Below are 15356 nucleotides of genomic sequence, written 5' to 3' on the forward strand. Positions count from 1 at the left end.
ACCATGGCAACCACCCTGCTCAGGGTGTCAGCCCTCACATGGGCATCTGCGCAGTCTCTTTGTAGGTCTCCATGTTGCCATGCTGTACCCCCTTCAATCTATTCTTGACACAGCAGCTGAAGGGGACTCATTACAGCACACATCAGACCAAAATGCCCTCCCACCCCAAACCTTCCAGTCACACAAAGCTCCTTACCCAAGCCTCTGCTGATGCTTAGGCTTCATCTGCTCATTCCTCTTTCTCTTGGGGTATCGGTTGCACAAGTACTTTAGTCTCTCCCAGGCCTCATGCCTGCCTGGGTCATCTCTGATCTTTCCCATTTGCTGTCATGACCTTCACCTACTCCATGCATTTCTAGGGGCAGCCTGGCCCAAAAAAGAATCTGAGAGTGTGAGCCCTGGCCAGAAGCTGGGAGCTACTTCCTAGCTGGATGACCTCAGACAAGTTACTCAGCCTCCATAGGCCTCAGTGTTCTCATATGTAAAATGGGCATAATTGTGCCTACCTCATAAGGATATTGTAAGGCTACAATGGGGGGAGTGTGTGCACAGAATGAACTTAGAACAGCATTTGGCCTGGGGCAGGTATTCCTAATAACCTGCTGTTATTAGTGTTGTTATCACTGCTACAATGATCATCAAGCTCACCCCTGACCTTAGGATTCATAAGGCCTTAGCTTTACTTAAGGTGACATCAGCAAGGGCTAGAGATACCAAGGCACACTCCAAGGTGCCTCAGCTGACAGTGGCAGTGACCAGTGCACCCAAGCCCTTAGCTTCTGCCCAATCACACTATCCGTTTGCCGAACCAGACTGACCTCAGACAACACCTTCCCTGGAATATCTCTGTCCACCTTTGCAGATCTGCAAATGGCCCACTAGTCCTCATCCATCAACCCCACCAACCCATTGTCCCGTGGTGCAGTAAGTGCTTAGGAACAAGTCCCCTCCGCATGCATTTGAGCAACCTGCTTCCCTGCCATCCACCAAGTAGAGATGGAACTGTTTTCCTTGGCCCTGGGCCCAGGGTTATTTTGTGGCGGCTGATACATAATTCCCTATTTTAAGGGCTTCCTCTTTGGTTATTACAGCTACAAGGGATTAGAAGCAGCTCTGATAAAAAGGCTCCAGGATGAAGTCTTCCTCCTTGCCCCACAGAAAACTCTCTGTCTCTGTTTCAGAAATTGTAGCCTAAGCCAGCCATGCCTGAAGACTACCTTGCTAATCATCTGGTCAGTTTGGCACAAACATGGACAGATTTAACCCACTTCCGGAGACATCATGGGTTTCCCTTGCGAAGATGTTCCTTTGCTCCCCCCTTTTAAAAACTACCAGGTTTCTGAGTACTTCCTCTGCACTGAGGTATTTACAAATATGATTTCCTATTCACTGCTCAAACAACCTTATTATGGAAGGGATTTTTAGTCCAGTTTTATAGATGAGGGAAGTTGAGGCTCAAGCAGGGAAGAAGGGACTGCCTGAGGCTACAAACCTAAAAGGAAGATGTGGAGTCAGAATTCCAAGTTTGCTGTGCCTAACGCCTAAGGCACTGGAGCAGAAGGAAGCTTAGGAAAGTTTCCTAAGGGGCAGAATAGGATGGGGACCAGATGACCTGGCCTATGTCCCTCAACTCACTGACCTTCAGGTACCCACACAAAAGCCAGTTTGACCTTGAACCGAGTTGCCAGTGCTGTTGTGGCTGCTTCCATCCAGCACTTGCCACTCAGTCTGAAGTCTAAGGCTTTGGAGGAAACCACATTCTTTTTTTTTTTTTCTTTTTATTGTGATTTGGGTGAAAATTGACAGAGCAAATACACTTTCCATACAGCAGTTCACATACACTTTGTCTCATGACATTGACCACAATTTACCATGAGGCAACATCTCCCCTCCTACTTCCTCCCGATAGTTACCTCTTCCCTGTGTCCATCCCTCCATGCACTCCTGCCGCCTCAGCTGTGTCCCTGTGCATAAGCAGCCCTTCTTTCTCCCATGATCGTTCTCTCCAAGAAGTGTATCACCTCAGGTAAATGTTCAACTCATATGCCTGTCTACTGTTTGGCTGGAGGCCACAGGCATGCATTCAATTCCAGACCTGAAGGGCAGCTAGGAGCCACACAGTCTCAGTGGTTCCACCAGGCTCTATCGGGCCAGCAAACCTGGTCCCCCCCTTTTTTTTTTTCCCCAAATGATTTTGAGTTTTGTTCCACATTGTTCTCCCTGTCTATCCAGGGGGAAACCACGTTCTTGCCTCTCTGTCCTAGACAAGCTGCCCAGGAACTCTGGAGTACATGACATGGCTTGCCAGGCTGTCTCGCTCTCCTCTGCAGAACCTGAACCTCCACAAGGAAACAACAGGCATCTGACATGTCTCTTTCTCTAGTATGGTGTGAAAATGGTATAATGGCATGCCCAGGCCTTCTCATCTAACTTCACAAGGGGGATGAGAGAGAATCAAGATCATCAGCCCAAAAGCGACTCCTATGAGATGGAGATCAAACCTATCTCCACCCTCCAACCATTTTTTCACGAATTCTGACACCAGCTACCCCTCTCACAGCACTCTCTACTTCTCTGCTAGGTTTGATCATTTGTTGCAATGGCCAAACAGAACTCACAAACCATACTCAGTTATGAGGTTTATTAGGAAGGTAACTGGTTATAATTTAGGATAGGGAACGACTCGGGATACAATTCAGGACAGCCTCTTCTTAGCCATGCCCACAGCAGGCCTCTCTCTGGCCTGCGCTGCTCAGGCAAGTGTTACAAAGTTCTTTAGCTCCACTGAGAAGTGTCCACACTCTGCCAGAAAGCCTCAGTCCAAAGGCGCTCAGCTCTCTCGCTCTGTGGGTCAGCACACCCACTGTAAATGCCTGCTCCATAGGCCAGGAAGCCTACCACACCATCTTGCACCAGTCTCTTGGTTCACTGTCACCATTTTTCTGCCACTGCTCCTCACTCTCTGGCACTGTCTCTGGTGTTACAACTCTCTCTCTCTCCTGGGTATTGGAGGCTCTCAGCACAGGAACCCTGGGTGTAAAGGACACACTCTGCTTCCATCTCTTCTTTGTGTAGTGAAGTCCCCCCTTTGCTCTAGGATTCATTTAAGTTTAGCAGTATGGCAATAATAACCAATCCCCTTGTTAAGGTTCCATGTACCTTATTTGCATGGTTCCACCCCCACAGGGGTTCCATGCTCCTTATTTGCGTTATTACTAAGTTCTCCAACCCTGTTGGTGGGCCACAAACACCTTATTTGCATGGTCCCACCAATCATTTTGTAGGAGCCACAGACCATGGAAGAAAGGCCATTAAAAGCAATTCATCCCACCGCATATGGAGAGACTGAAATCTCTTATCACTGATTTAACCACTTGTGACCTTTTACCTGTTTTCTATTTTCCCAGGAGGGCAGAGTCTTTGTCTTTTTCTTCTTTGGAATGCTTTCCCTACCCTAAGAGCACAGAGCTGGCCTCTAAGAAAGGTTTCAGAGTTTACTGTTCCGCAGTAAATCTTGAAGCACTGCTGTTCTGTGGATTGGACAAGTGGCTCCCAAAATTCCAGAACTGGGGGACAGAAAAAAACCTGGAGGGCAGACCTATTTCATAGGTGAGGAAATAAACCTGAGGTCTGAGTGGCCCCCAGCCTGTTGTGCTCACTGCAGAAGCAAACAGGTGGCTGGATTGCTTTGCCATGTCCTTTCTGGAGCAAGCATCTGTCTTCTCACTCTGGGCTCACTGGGGCCACGACTGAGCAAATAACAACTTTCCTGTGCCTCAGTTTCCTCACAGGTGAAAGAAGGGGATAAATATAATACTCACTACATAGGGATTAAATAGGATGATGCCTGTAAAACTCTCAGCTCAGGGCCTAGCATATACTAAGAGAACAAAATTATTAGCTTTATTGAAAAAAATAGCTGATGACATTGCAATTTTATTATACTGTATTTCCAGGCATTGTATCCTGTTTGTTTTAAAAATAAGAAAGTTGCATTTATTGATTACTTACTACATGTGAGGCACTGTACTAAGAACTTTGCATGCATTTTCTTAGTATCCTCCGTGGATGCCTTTGCAACTGCATTTTGCTGATGAAGAAACAGAGGCACAGAGGGGTGAAGTCACTTGTCCAGGGACACACAGTGAGTAAATGGCCACTTAGCTACAACGGGCTTCCTGGTCAGTCCATCAAAGTCTCAATCCCCTAGTGTCTTGAGTCACTTAACTTGGTGACTTTACAAAGTGAAATGGTCTGGCTCCTTTAAGAAGGCTGCCCCAGGCCTCAGGCCAGGCTGACAAATTAGGGAAGTAGGCAAACAGGGAAGTGAGGGCCAGGCAGGGCTCCTGGGGAATAGGCAGGGCCCAAGGCCACAGGGATAGGCTGGGTGGCAGCAAAGGCCTTTGTGCTGATTAAACAGCACAGACTTAGGCAGGACAGTTACCTCTATGGACAGCAGCCTTCCTCTAGCAAAGAGGGGTGTCTCCAGACTTCTTGGTAGATTTGACAGGGCTCATTTGAGCATTGTGTCCACAGATTCCACGGTAAGGCACAGGCTCAGTGAGGTGTGCTGGGATCAACTAGTAATGCCTGCACAAGCATGTTACTTGTGTACCCTCCCTAGTCAGTCAGTGGGGGAGTGGTAACAATTACCAAAAAAAAAAAAAAAAAATATATATCCAAATCTGTTGCCATCAAGTTGACTCTGAATTATGGTGACTCTACATGTTCAGAGTAGAACTGTGCTCCATAGGATTTTCAATGGCTGTAATTCTATGCAAGTATATCGCCAGGACTTTCTTCTACAGCACCACTGAGTAGATTCAAATCACCTGCCTTTCAGTTACCAGCTAAGTACAAATCATTTGTGCCACTCAGGTAACAATTAAGTACTGGGCAAAAAATAAAATGTAAGTTGTGTGTTAAGAGTATTGTTTTGTGCTCCGGGGTAACTGTTCTTGAAAAGAAAGGAGAAATTAATCAAAAGTTTTTTTTAACTCATAAAAAATTATACTTCAAAAGATTTAATATAATTTGGTGGATCATGTGGCTAGTATTCTTCTAGCTTGGTTATATATTCTTGAGGAAAGGCTAACTCAAGCATAACAAGCTCAAATACCTCCAGGGCCTGGAGGGCAAAGGCCATAAGACAAGTGGGCCTGATGGGGGAGGCAGCAGGCACGAATGTGAACTTCGAATTTCGCTAAGCTGAGGAATGGCTGCTCCTCAGCGCCAGCAACCATAGCTGCCCTCTGGGAAGGTGGCCTACTGGGGCCAGATAGTCCAATTTCTCAACAGAAGTTGAAATCTGGATTTGTGTTTACATATACAATAACTAATTTGTGCTTACTGCCCCCTGAAGCAAAGGTGGGCTGGGGAACAGAAGCACTCCAAATTTTAACACACTGTGTGGCCAGACATATACATATGTGAGGACTGACTCAGCTTACGGCCAGTTTGTTCTTTTTGGTCATACATTTGCTACAGGTCACCTAAGGTGGCACAGCCAAGTGCAGACAGGCTCGCCTAGAGCTGCTGATGGGCCTGCCTCACAGCCCACTCACTCCTCTTCCCGGTGAAGTCATCCCGGAATGTAGGCATTGTTTTGTCCAGAACAAAACCAAAACAATGAGCAACAATCTTCCAGACACAGTGAAAGTGAATTCTGTTTGGGGAATTGTTCTCATAATGACATCTCTAGGGACAAGCCTTGTTATCTACCTGGGGTCCAGGGTCTCCTTATCACTAACTGTAGCCCTAAGCCAGTGGCTTCTCACCACCCCTTGCAAGCCCAGCATCTGCCCCCGGCAACCCCATACACCTCTGCTCCTGGTCATCCCTTAGCCTGCAGAAATTTCTATTTCTCCCTAAGCCTCTCCCTTTCATAGATAAGGAAACCGAGGCTCAGAAAAGGAGCAGACTTGCTGTAGGTCACACAGCTAGGAGGTGGCACCAGGATTTGCAGTGAGGTGACCACTGTATCAAGACCTGCCAGAGCAGGTAGACTTTATGGTCTATGGTGTGCAGAGGAAAGAGTGTGTGAGGGTGGAGTGGTGTCACTAGTGTTGGTAGAGGAGGATGCAGACCTGGAGTAACTCCTAGTGTCACCTCCTCCCCCATGGACCTTTTCTCATACCCAGACCATACAGATTCTTTAGTAATGTTTATTATCAAATCTAATCATATAGCAATATGTGATATAGATGTATGTTGTTTAAATGTAATATTTCTTAAATTAATGAATATTAACATCAAAATGTTTTGTAAAATCTTTCTATATTGAATTACAACGTTACTAGTTCTAACATTATTAGTAACTGAGCAGAAGCCTTCTTTGATTTTTCTCTTTCTTTTCCTTTAATTGCTACTTAATTCTCAAAGTTATTGATACAGGGTCCATAAATACTAATGACCACAATTTGTAGCTAAAACACTAGAAAATACGACAAAAATCAGTGACTATAAAAACACAGCTGCAATGAAAACAACAGTGTATGCTTGTATAAGCACATGCAGATAAAACCACATCATTGTAATTGGCTAATAATGACAGCTCTGACTGGAGCATAGTAAGTAGAAGTTTCAAAAAATAAGTTAGCATAGAGTTTTAGCCTTGTAGGCACATTGATTGTTATAAGCTGGGCTTGCGGGGGAAAAAAAAAAAGTTTTTGTTGTTCTAACAATTATAAAAATATTTTTATACAAAATAAAAAATTTCTGCTGAAACACTGCACACACATTTTATAAACAAGTAATTTTGGTGTCACTCTTTCCGACAGCATCACCTGGTGGGGTCCATACCCTCCCCCCAGTGACGTCATTGCGAGGATGAACAGGTTTTGCGAATAAATGGCCACTGGGACAATGCAGGGCTTATGGACAGGATTGTGGGTCCAACGGTAGCTACTATGCCATCTTCCCCACACAAAAAAAACGTGTAGAAAAATACAAAGTCTGGAACCTGAGTCCAAATTGTTTTCTTAGCTCCTTGGAGGCTATGGTACTGAACTCCAAAGTCCCAGAGGCCAGAAATGAAAACAGAGAGGAGGATGCAGACCTGTAAACTGTGGACACCCCAGAAGGGCAAGGAAGGCACAAGCCAAAGCTGTTGTGCAGGGCTGGCCCCAGTGAAGCACTGAGGTGGAGGTATAGAATGGCTAGCACTGCCCCCTGAAGTGAAGGTGGGCTGGGGAACAGAGGCACTCCAAGGCAGAATCAAGCAGGCCACTGAGTTGGTAGAAAGGGCAGTACGCTGGGAATCAGAGCATGGTTCTTGACCACTCTCCTGGGTCACGCGGGCCAGGCCACTTCCCCTCTCATCATCTCAGTAGTCAGTGGGGGAGGTGAAGGAAGGCAGGGCAAAATGTGGCAAGCTGTGACTGTCCAATAAATACTAACTGAGAACTACCCTACTGTGCGTGTCACAGCACTGCTCTAAGAATTAAGGACCCAGAGGAGCGTTCTAAGGAGGTGACATTCCAGAAAGGAGATAAACATAAAATAAACAAATGAACGAATACTTTGACAGTGATAAGCATGCGTTGTAGTTGTGTGGTGTAATGTAGATTCTGTCTATGGCAGAGTAGAACTGCTCCACAGGGTTTCTAAGGCTATCATCTTTACAGGAGCAGATCACTAGGTATTTTCTCCCTCAGAGAGGCTGGTGGGTTAAAATCACAGATCTTTGAATTACCAGCCAAGTGCTTAACTATTGTGCCCCTAGGGTTCATTGACAAGCACATAGGAGATAACAAAGCAGGCAGCTTTGTGTGTGATGGGGCCAGTGTTGTATTCATCTAAGAGCAGATGCTTTCTGAGGATTCTCTGTGGGCCAGACACTGCACTTAGCCCTTTCCAGGCATTGACTCATTTACTTTTCAGCATAGGCAATGAAGCCCAGAGAGGGGAAGTCCCTTACCCAAGATCACGCAGCTGGGATTCGAACCCTGATGGCTCAGCATTGAAGCTGAGATCTGTCTGGCAGAGATCAGAGGGTAGGGTGTTCTAAGAATAGGGAATAGCATGTGCAAAGAGAGTCATGCTGGGCATATTAAAGGAACAGAGAGAAGACCAATGTGGGACACAGAGGGGAGGTGAGGCCTGGGAGGTCATGGTTAGATCCTGGATTCTGTCCCATGATGGTGAGGCTAAAAGCCCCAGGTTTTCTGTGACTGCCTGCCAAACTCCCCCTTCACTCTGGAAGAGGCAGAAAGAAGTTGCCTAAGTTGAGCTCTTTCCTGTAAGCAATTGCAACTTTCTGGTAGAGGCCAACCCATAGAGCTTGAACCTGAACGCCAATACCCTGAAGCCACTGGCTTTCTCATCATTAGTGGAATTCCTCTAAGATGGGCTGGAGATGGCACCTTTTTCTGCAATTAGGGACCAGCCAAGGGTGAATGGCTTGGAATTCCTTCCTCAAGATCCAAGGCTAAAAACACTGGTGACACAGAGAAAAAACCATCCAGGCATAGATCCCCTGTTCCTAGTGGGTGAAACTCATGGCTTTGGAAAGGGATGGTACCCTTCCATGTTACGTGACCTTGGATAAGTCACCTTCCCCCTCTGAGCTGACATTCACCTGTGGCAAGACTCCCTATGGATGGGGACATGGAAGGAAAAGCCCCCACTGTTATGGAGTCGCTATGAGTTGGAATTGACTCGACAGCACTGGTTTGGGTCATCTGACCCATGCTCCTGCAGCATGCATTGAGTCCGTACTTCATGCCTAGCTCAGTAACACAGCTGGGAACATGAGGTCATCCTCCTGCCCTCATGTTGCTGGTGTTCAGCAACAGGTGGGAGGTGTTCGTTGTTCTAAAGCAATACAAGAATTATTCTACACATTCAGAGGCAGGACAGGAGTGCCATGTCTGGCCAAGAGCACAGAGAAAGATTTTGAGGTACTGTGACACTATTAAGCTGGGCCCTCACAGCCTGGTTGGAATTGGATTCATGGAGGAAGGCAAAATTCCAAGGAAAGAGAACAGTTAAGTCTCTCAGGTCCTAACTGAGGAGACTTGGACCCCAAATAACACTTAGTAAATTCCCAGCATACACTGTAACCACAGCTTAGCTAAAGACAGAGGTGGAGGAGGAGGACTGGCTGGGGTGTCTAAAGTAGACATGCAAGGGCTTGCTTTCATGTACATCTGTTGATGCTGCACACGGGGCTCAGAACAGCTGGCATCTGACCTTTGAGTCATGTGTGCCCTCCTTGAGCACACTGTTGGACTGGCTTATCACATTGAGGTGTTTGGTTTTGTTTTCCTGTTGTTCGGTGGCCAGTAACAGCACAATAGTTAGACTGCAGCCTGCTCTAGGGCATGAAGGTTGGAATAAAGGGTTGGAGGAGTCAGTGAAGCCCCTTCTCCATCCCCTTCCCCACACTCAGGCCTGCTCCAGTCAGCAGCTGGAGGAGCCTGGCCTCACAGCGAAGAAGGTGAGTCAGCAGGCAGCAGCTTCTGGGCACTGAGTCACTGACAACTAGCTTGTCACTTCTCTCTCATCAGTTTCCCCACCACTCTGGGCCCCCCCTCTGCAGCAGCCTGGTTTTGCCGGAAGTGGGGGTGGGTGAGGTCAACAATGATCCCGGGTTCTACAGAACCCAGGATTATTTGTGGAAGCCGCAAAAAAAAAAAAAAAAAGAGAGACAAGAAAAAAAACAGAAAGGTTCATTTTCCATTTTCTCAAATTTCCCTTTTAGCTGTAAGCACTCTGAAGTGGCCCTCCCCTTGCTGCCTGTGAGAAGCAAACAGACAGTCCCTCCCTTGCTCTATAGAAACTGGAAGCAGACAGGCTGTCAGTGACAAGGTCAGCCAAGGGTACCTGTGGCTCAATGGGTCCCAGAGCCCAGTCACCCCAAATGTGTCACCAAGACTCAGCCAGAAGTCACAGCTCCATGGAAACCAGTCAACATTCTTCACAATGTGGCATTGAGCAAGTCACCTGCTTTCTCTCAACCTCAGTGTTATTATCTGTAAAATGGGCAGAATATCCAGTCTACAGTGTATAAAACTCCTAGCTTATCAAATGTAAACAACCTCCATGTTCTTCTTGTTCCTCTTTCAAACACATTTCTCCTCAAAGAGGAAGGACCTTCTTATTCCTTCCTCACACACTCAGAATCTGAGCTCAATGAGAGTTTAGTTCCAGTAAAATGAAACAGCTGGGGATTTAGTAAAACTGAGGGATGATCGACTAATCATGTCTGCCTCTGGTGCCTAAAGTAATAGGTAGAGATTGACTAGCAAAGTCTGTCACTTGTGCCCAAGGTGCACCAAGTTTATCCCAGAGCATAGTGGTTTGTTGCTCGGAATTTTGTTCCACTTATCTGGCTGGGTTTCTGGTACCCTCCACCATCTAGAACCCACCTAGATACCCCCCACCTCACCCTAGGGATCATTGAACCACAGATTCCAGGCTTTCTCAGGCCTCCACACCTTTGCTTATGCTACACCCTCGGTGAGCCCTATCCCTGAGTAACTCACAGGCAACCTTCAAATCTCATCTGGGGGCCAGTCTCTGGGTCAACTTCCCTGAGTGCTCATAGAACCTCTCAGGTTCCATGGCCAGGTCACTTCCACATGGTACTTGTCATCTCATGCTATAACTGTCTGTGACAAGCTTGTGAGCAAGAACTATGTTATTATTAAGCTGTTTCCTGACACCTAGTACAGGTCGTGGCATAGTAAGTATTATGTTGTACTGAACGTTTAGGGCTCTGAGGACGCTCGGTCTCAGGGCAAAAAGCCCTCACATCCCAGTAACTCTCAGAACTCCTCTATAGGGTGAGAGCGAAAAGAACAATGGCAGATGGCAGAATACTGACAGAGAGAGGAAGGGTGGGCCATATCCTCTGCTGAAGAAAGAAGGGATGTGTTCCCAACATTTGAGCATAGTTTCCACAAAAATTTTCAAATCTCTACAAGCTGTGCCTTTTTCTGAGGCAATCTTTAAACCAGTTACCATCAAGTCAATGTGTCACATTAGAACTGTGCTTCTAAGGACATTTAGTGGCAGATTTTCTGGAAGTAGATCACCAGGTCTTTCTTCCAAGAAGAATTTGAGGCACCAACCGTTTGATTAACACCCAAGCATAGAACCACTTGCACCACTCAGGGACTCCTCAAACCTTTAGGAAAATCAATTTTTCTAATGTGTTCCCTGAGCATCTTCCATAAAGAAATGAATGTTCGCTGGCCCTTTCAGGGTTTGCCAAAACCAAAAACTAAAACCAAACTCACAGCCATAGAGTCGATTCCTACTCATAGCAACCCACATTTGGGATTCCAAGGAAGTCAATCTTTACAGAAGTAGATTGCCCAGTCTTCCTTCTGTGGAATGGCTGATGGGTTTGAACCACCAACCTTCTGGTTTGCAACCAAATGCCTTAGCCACTATGCCACCAGTGCTCCTTAGGGTTTGCTAACTGCTGGGGAAACCCCATTGTATCCTGCACAAAGTCAAGGACTCAAAATGAGGTTTACAGGTTTTTGTGTATTCAACTGCAAGCCCATTTTATAGACGAGGAAACAGAAGCCTGGAATCCACAAGAAATCCATGATATAGCAAAGGTGCGCACACCAGCCTCTTCTATAGATAGACCATCAGAGCAGGGGAAACTTGTGTTACAGATGAGGAAACTGAGGCCCAAAGGAGAGGGTGGAGGGTGGGGATGTTCCCAGAAACCCCAGCCCTGTGAGATACAGTGGGTGCCAGAGGCTGAAAGTTAAAGCTCTTGTTCCAAACCTGGGTGGACCGGATTCATATCTTATTCTGTCAGGTTGCAGATGTTGGTACAGTGGTGACGGCGACTTCCAGCACTACAAGATGGTGTCTAACAGCAGCTACTGCTCAGCTAGAAGAAAAACTCAGCATTAAAATCCACACTAGGGGCAGGGGGAAGGCTCAAGGGAGGATTGATATTGCTCAAGTCTGGTCTTCCTACAGGTGAAGACCATCTTCCAGGACATTCTCTGTCTCCCTTAACATTTCATTGCCAGCCATGTGAGCTTTAACAGTGCCTGCATAACATAGTGCTGCCATCTTATAGCCCACCACCTGTGCTGTATCTCAAAACAAGGCCATTCCAACCAGTGGACACCTTATTGGGGGCACATGTTGCCCTTTGCTCCCAACACTTGCCATGTCAGCCCTAGCTCAAGAGCTATCAGTGACTCCCAGCTGCCTGGAGAATAATCTCTACATTTTTTTCATCTGAATCCAAGGCCCCACCCTCATCTGTCACTCTCCTCTTGCCCTGCATGAATACTGGGGCCTCCTTACTCAACCCTGTGTCTGCCTTGTGGGTTCTCTATGTAGCTTGATCCCATCCACCTTGAAGAACTGTCCCAAGTGCTACTTCTTCCTGGAAGCCCTTTCTGCTCACCCCAGACTCTCTTACCACCTGCAAGCCACGCCACCCCATCATTCACCAGGCACTAGGCTCTCAGAAGACTTGGGAAACCTCTTTCCTCATCTTTAAAATGGTCCCTGCTAAAGTCTCTGGGCTCTTGGCAGGAGCAGGTGGTAACCACGTTTTCCACATGTTTCTGAACATCACCTGGGACATAGTCGAAAAATGCAGACTCCTAGTCATTCCACACACACACACCCCCACGACCTATCAATTGAATCTCCAGGGCAGGAATCTGTACTGTTAACCAGCTCCCCAAGTGAATCTTAGAGTCAAGGGAGGTTCTGGATCCTAATGGACCAGGAGATACTTGGTAAAATGTAAAACAAAATTGACCGATGAAAGAGATGATCACTGGCTGATGGGAATACGTGCCTGTGTGTATAAACAAGTACACGTGTGTGTGTGTATGGCCTCCTTTGTCAGACTGTGCCCATCTGGGGGCAAGGGCCAAGCTAGAGTTCACTTGGGCCAGGCCTACCAAGTCCAAGCCTAACCTAATAACCACTTGCTCCAGCCTTGACAGTTTACCAGAGGGCCTCCAACACCCAAGTGATTCTGCTCCTTATAATCCCCTGGGAGATGTGCATGCATTCCCCATTTTACCGATGAGGAAACTGAAGTTCAGAAAGAAGGTTATGACCTGGCCCAAGGTTACCTAGTGAGCAAATGATAGAGCAAGGACTTGAGTCCAGGGCAAGGTCAGCCCTTTAATCTGCTTGCTAAATGCCTCTTGAGGGTGCCGGAGTTGGAAAGTCAAGTAGGGCCTGTATGTTCTGATCTTGGGGGCCAAGTGTCAGAGCACCTCTCCCCCCAGGGCCAAAGGAAGCCTGAGCCTGGCTCCACACCCTGAAGAGCAGCAGCTTCCAGCTGGGCAGGGCTCAGGAAGGCCCTAGTCCACAGCAACAGCTCTGGGAGCATCTCCAAAAACAGAGATTAGCCACTGGGCACATTGCCTAAAATTTAGGGTCTCTACCACCTTGGCTCCAGGAATGTAGTCACTTCCTCCCTGAAGTGGAGGCCCTCTCAAAAGGAGAAGCATGTGCCAGTGTAATACATGTTCCCTAAGCATAGGACCAGCAGCAGCAAAGGCCACAGGAGGCCTTTGTAGCTCTGCTACTGACCACTGTTTTACCAGAGCAAGGCCTGCTTTTCTCTGGGTTATGGTTTAGACCAGTTGATCTCACACACATGTACACACATACAAGCATATACACACCATCATGCACACATGCATGTATACGGGCCCCTCTCTCTGCAAAGGGAACCCTTTCCAGCAAAGGAAATTCCACAATGTATATCAACCTCTTTGTGCCTCAATATCCTCAAATACCAAATGCAGAACATAGTTCCTACCTCTTAGGGCTATTTTGAGGATAAAAGGAGAATGTGAATGCTAATAGAATGTCTAGAGCAGTGCCTGGCACATAGTAGGTGCCTACACAGTATGAACTGTCATGATTACAACCAAATTGATAAACATTCTCCCTAAAACCAGCTAAAACCTTGTCTCAAAGCTGAGTCCCTGACAAGCAACTCTGATAGGCTGCTGGGTGCTTTCCTGGGTCACCTCACTGTAAAACCCTGGCAAGCACTCTTTGCAGCTGAGGAAATGGAAGGCTTATTGGAGTGAGGGGGGGTCCATATAGTATTCAAATCAGCTAAAAAATTCAGGGCTTCCCCCAACACTCTTGCTCCTCCCAACTGCTCCTTCCTTCTATTGCAACTTTCCCTCCAGGACCTCTCAGGGACTCAGCCTCCCTTTGCACAGTGTGCGTGGAATCTGGGGATCCTAGCTTCTTGGGACTATAGTGCTGACTGAGCAACAATAGGGGTCCCGTGGGCTGGGGGGTCCTGGGTATCTGAGCATAATGTGAAAAATTTCCTGTCATCATCATCTTCTTAGAGAGCCTTGGAGTAGTGTTGGCAGGGAGGTGGGGTGAAGAGAGAACAGATGACACTTCAGATAGCCACACCAGGGGCTTGCAGTTCCCTATACAAAGCATTGGTAACCTTTTGGTCGTTGGGGGTAGTGTCCACCAGACCGGAGAGAAGGACATTACAGGAGCTGATGCTGGGCCTGAGGACAGAAACAGGCTTTGCTGCTAATACTGCAGGTGTTGTGGTTACCTAGTGCCGCTCTGACAAAAATTTACCACAAATGGGATGGCTTTAACAAAGAGGAGTTTATTCTCTTACAGTTTGGAGGCTTTAAGTCCAAGTTCAAAGTGCCAGGTTCTAGCAGTTGGGTGAAAGCCCCTCAACCTTGGGGTCCAGCTCTGCCTCCTGCTCCTGGCCCACTGAAGCTAGAGGCTTTCCTTCATTCAGACAGCTGCTGGCTGCTGAGGCTGAGAAGCCCAAGGTTGACAAGCAAAAAGGCACAGTCCCCATGTTACCAAACCACATGGCAGGGCATTAATTTAAATCCATTTAAGTCCCAAGGTCGGCAGAGCATGGCAGGCTGCTGAACAATGACACGGCTACATGCAGGGTCCAAGCGTGCCATAAACCTAGAGACCATTCCCCAAGGCTTCTGCTTACATACAGGAAGCAGACCACACTCCCTAAGGCAGCTACTCAGCTGCCTGTGGTAGATCCCACCAAGGAACTGACTGCCAGTCTCACCAAGGGGAATAACTACCACCAGCTGCCCGGCCATTCAACCAGGCCCAGCCAAGCTGACACACAAACTGAACTACCACAGCTGGGAAACAGGGTGCAGAGCCCCTAGCCAGGCTGGGCCACCTGCAGGAGGGGGCTATGCACTAGCTAGCTACCTGGAGCAGAATGGTCAGGGGACCTCATGCCATCACAGCCCAGGACTTTGGGTAGCTGTGAATAAAACCATTAGGAGAGGAAGGTGGCCTTACTGGTGTCCCCCAGGCTGACTGCCATTGCAGAGATCTGATACTGTGATCCTCAACCCAGGAACCTGGCTGAG

The 15356-nt window shown here is 47.4% G+C and overlaps 1 protein-coding gene across 1 annotated transcript in view; it reads right to left on the reverse strand.

Moving 5' to 3' along the window:
• Positions 1-15356, reverse strand: part of SLC6A6 (solute carrier family 6 member 6) — a 101181-nt gene that overhangs the window by 54220 nt on the left and 31605 nt on the right. The window lies entirely within an intron of this gene.

Source organism: Orycteropus afer, unplaced genomic scaffold (assembly GCF_000298275.1).
Source record: "Orycteropus afer afer isolate SDZICR_OR568_19922 unplaced genomic scaffold, OryAfe1.0 scaffold00282, whole genome shotgun sequence".
In the NCBI taxonomy this organism is placed as follows: Eukaryota; Metazoa; Chordata; class Mammalia; order Tubulidentata; family Orycteropodidae; genus Orycteropus; species Orycteropus afer.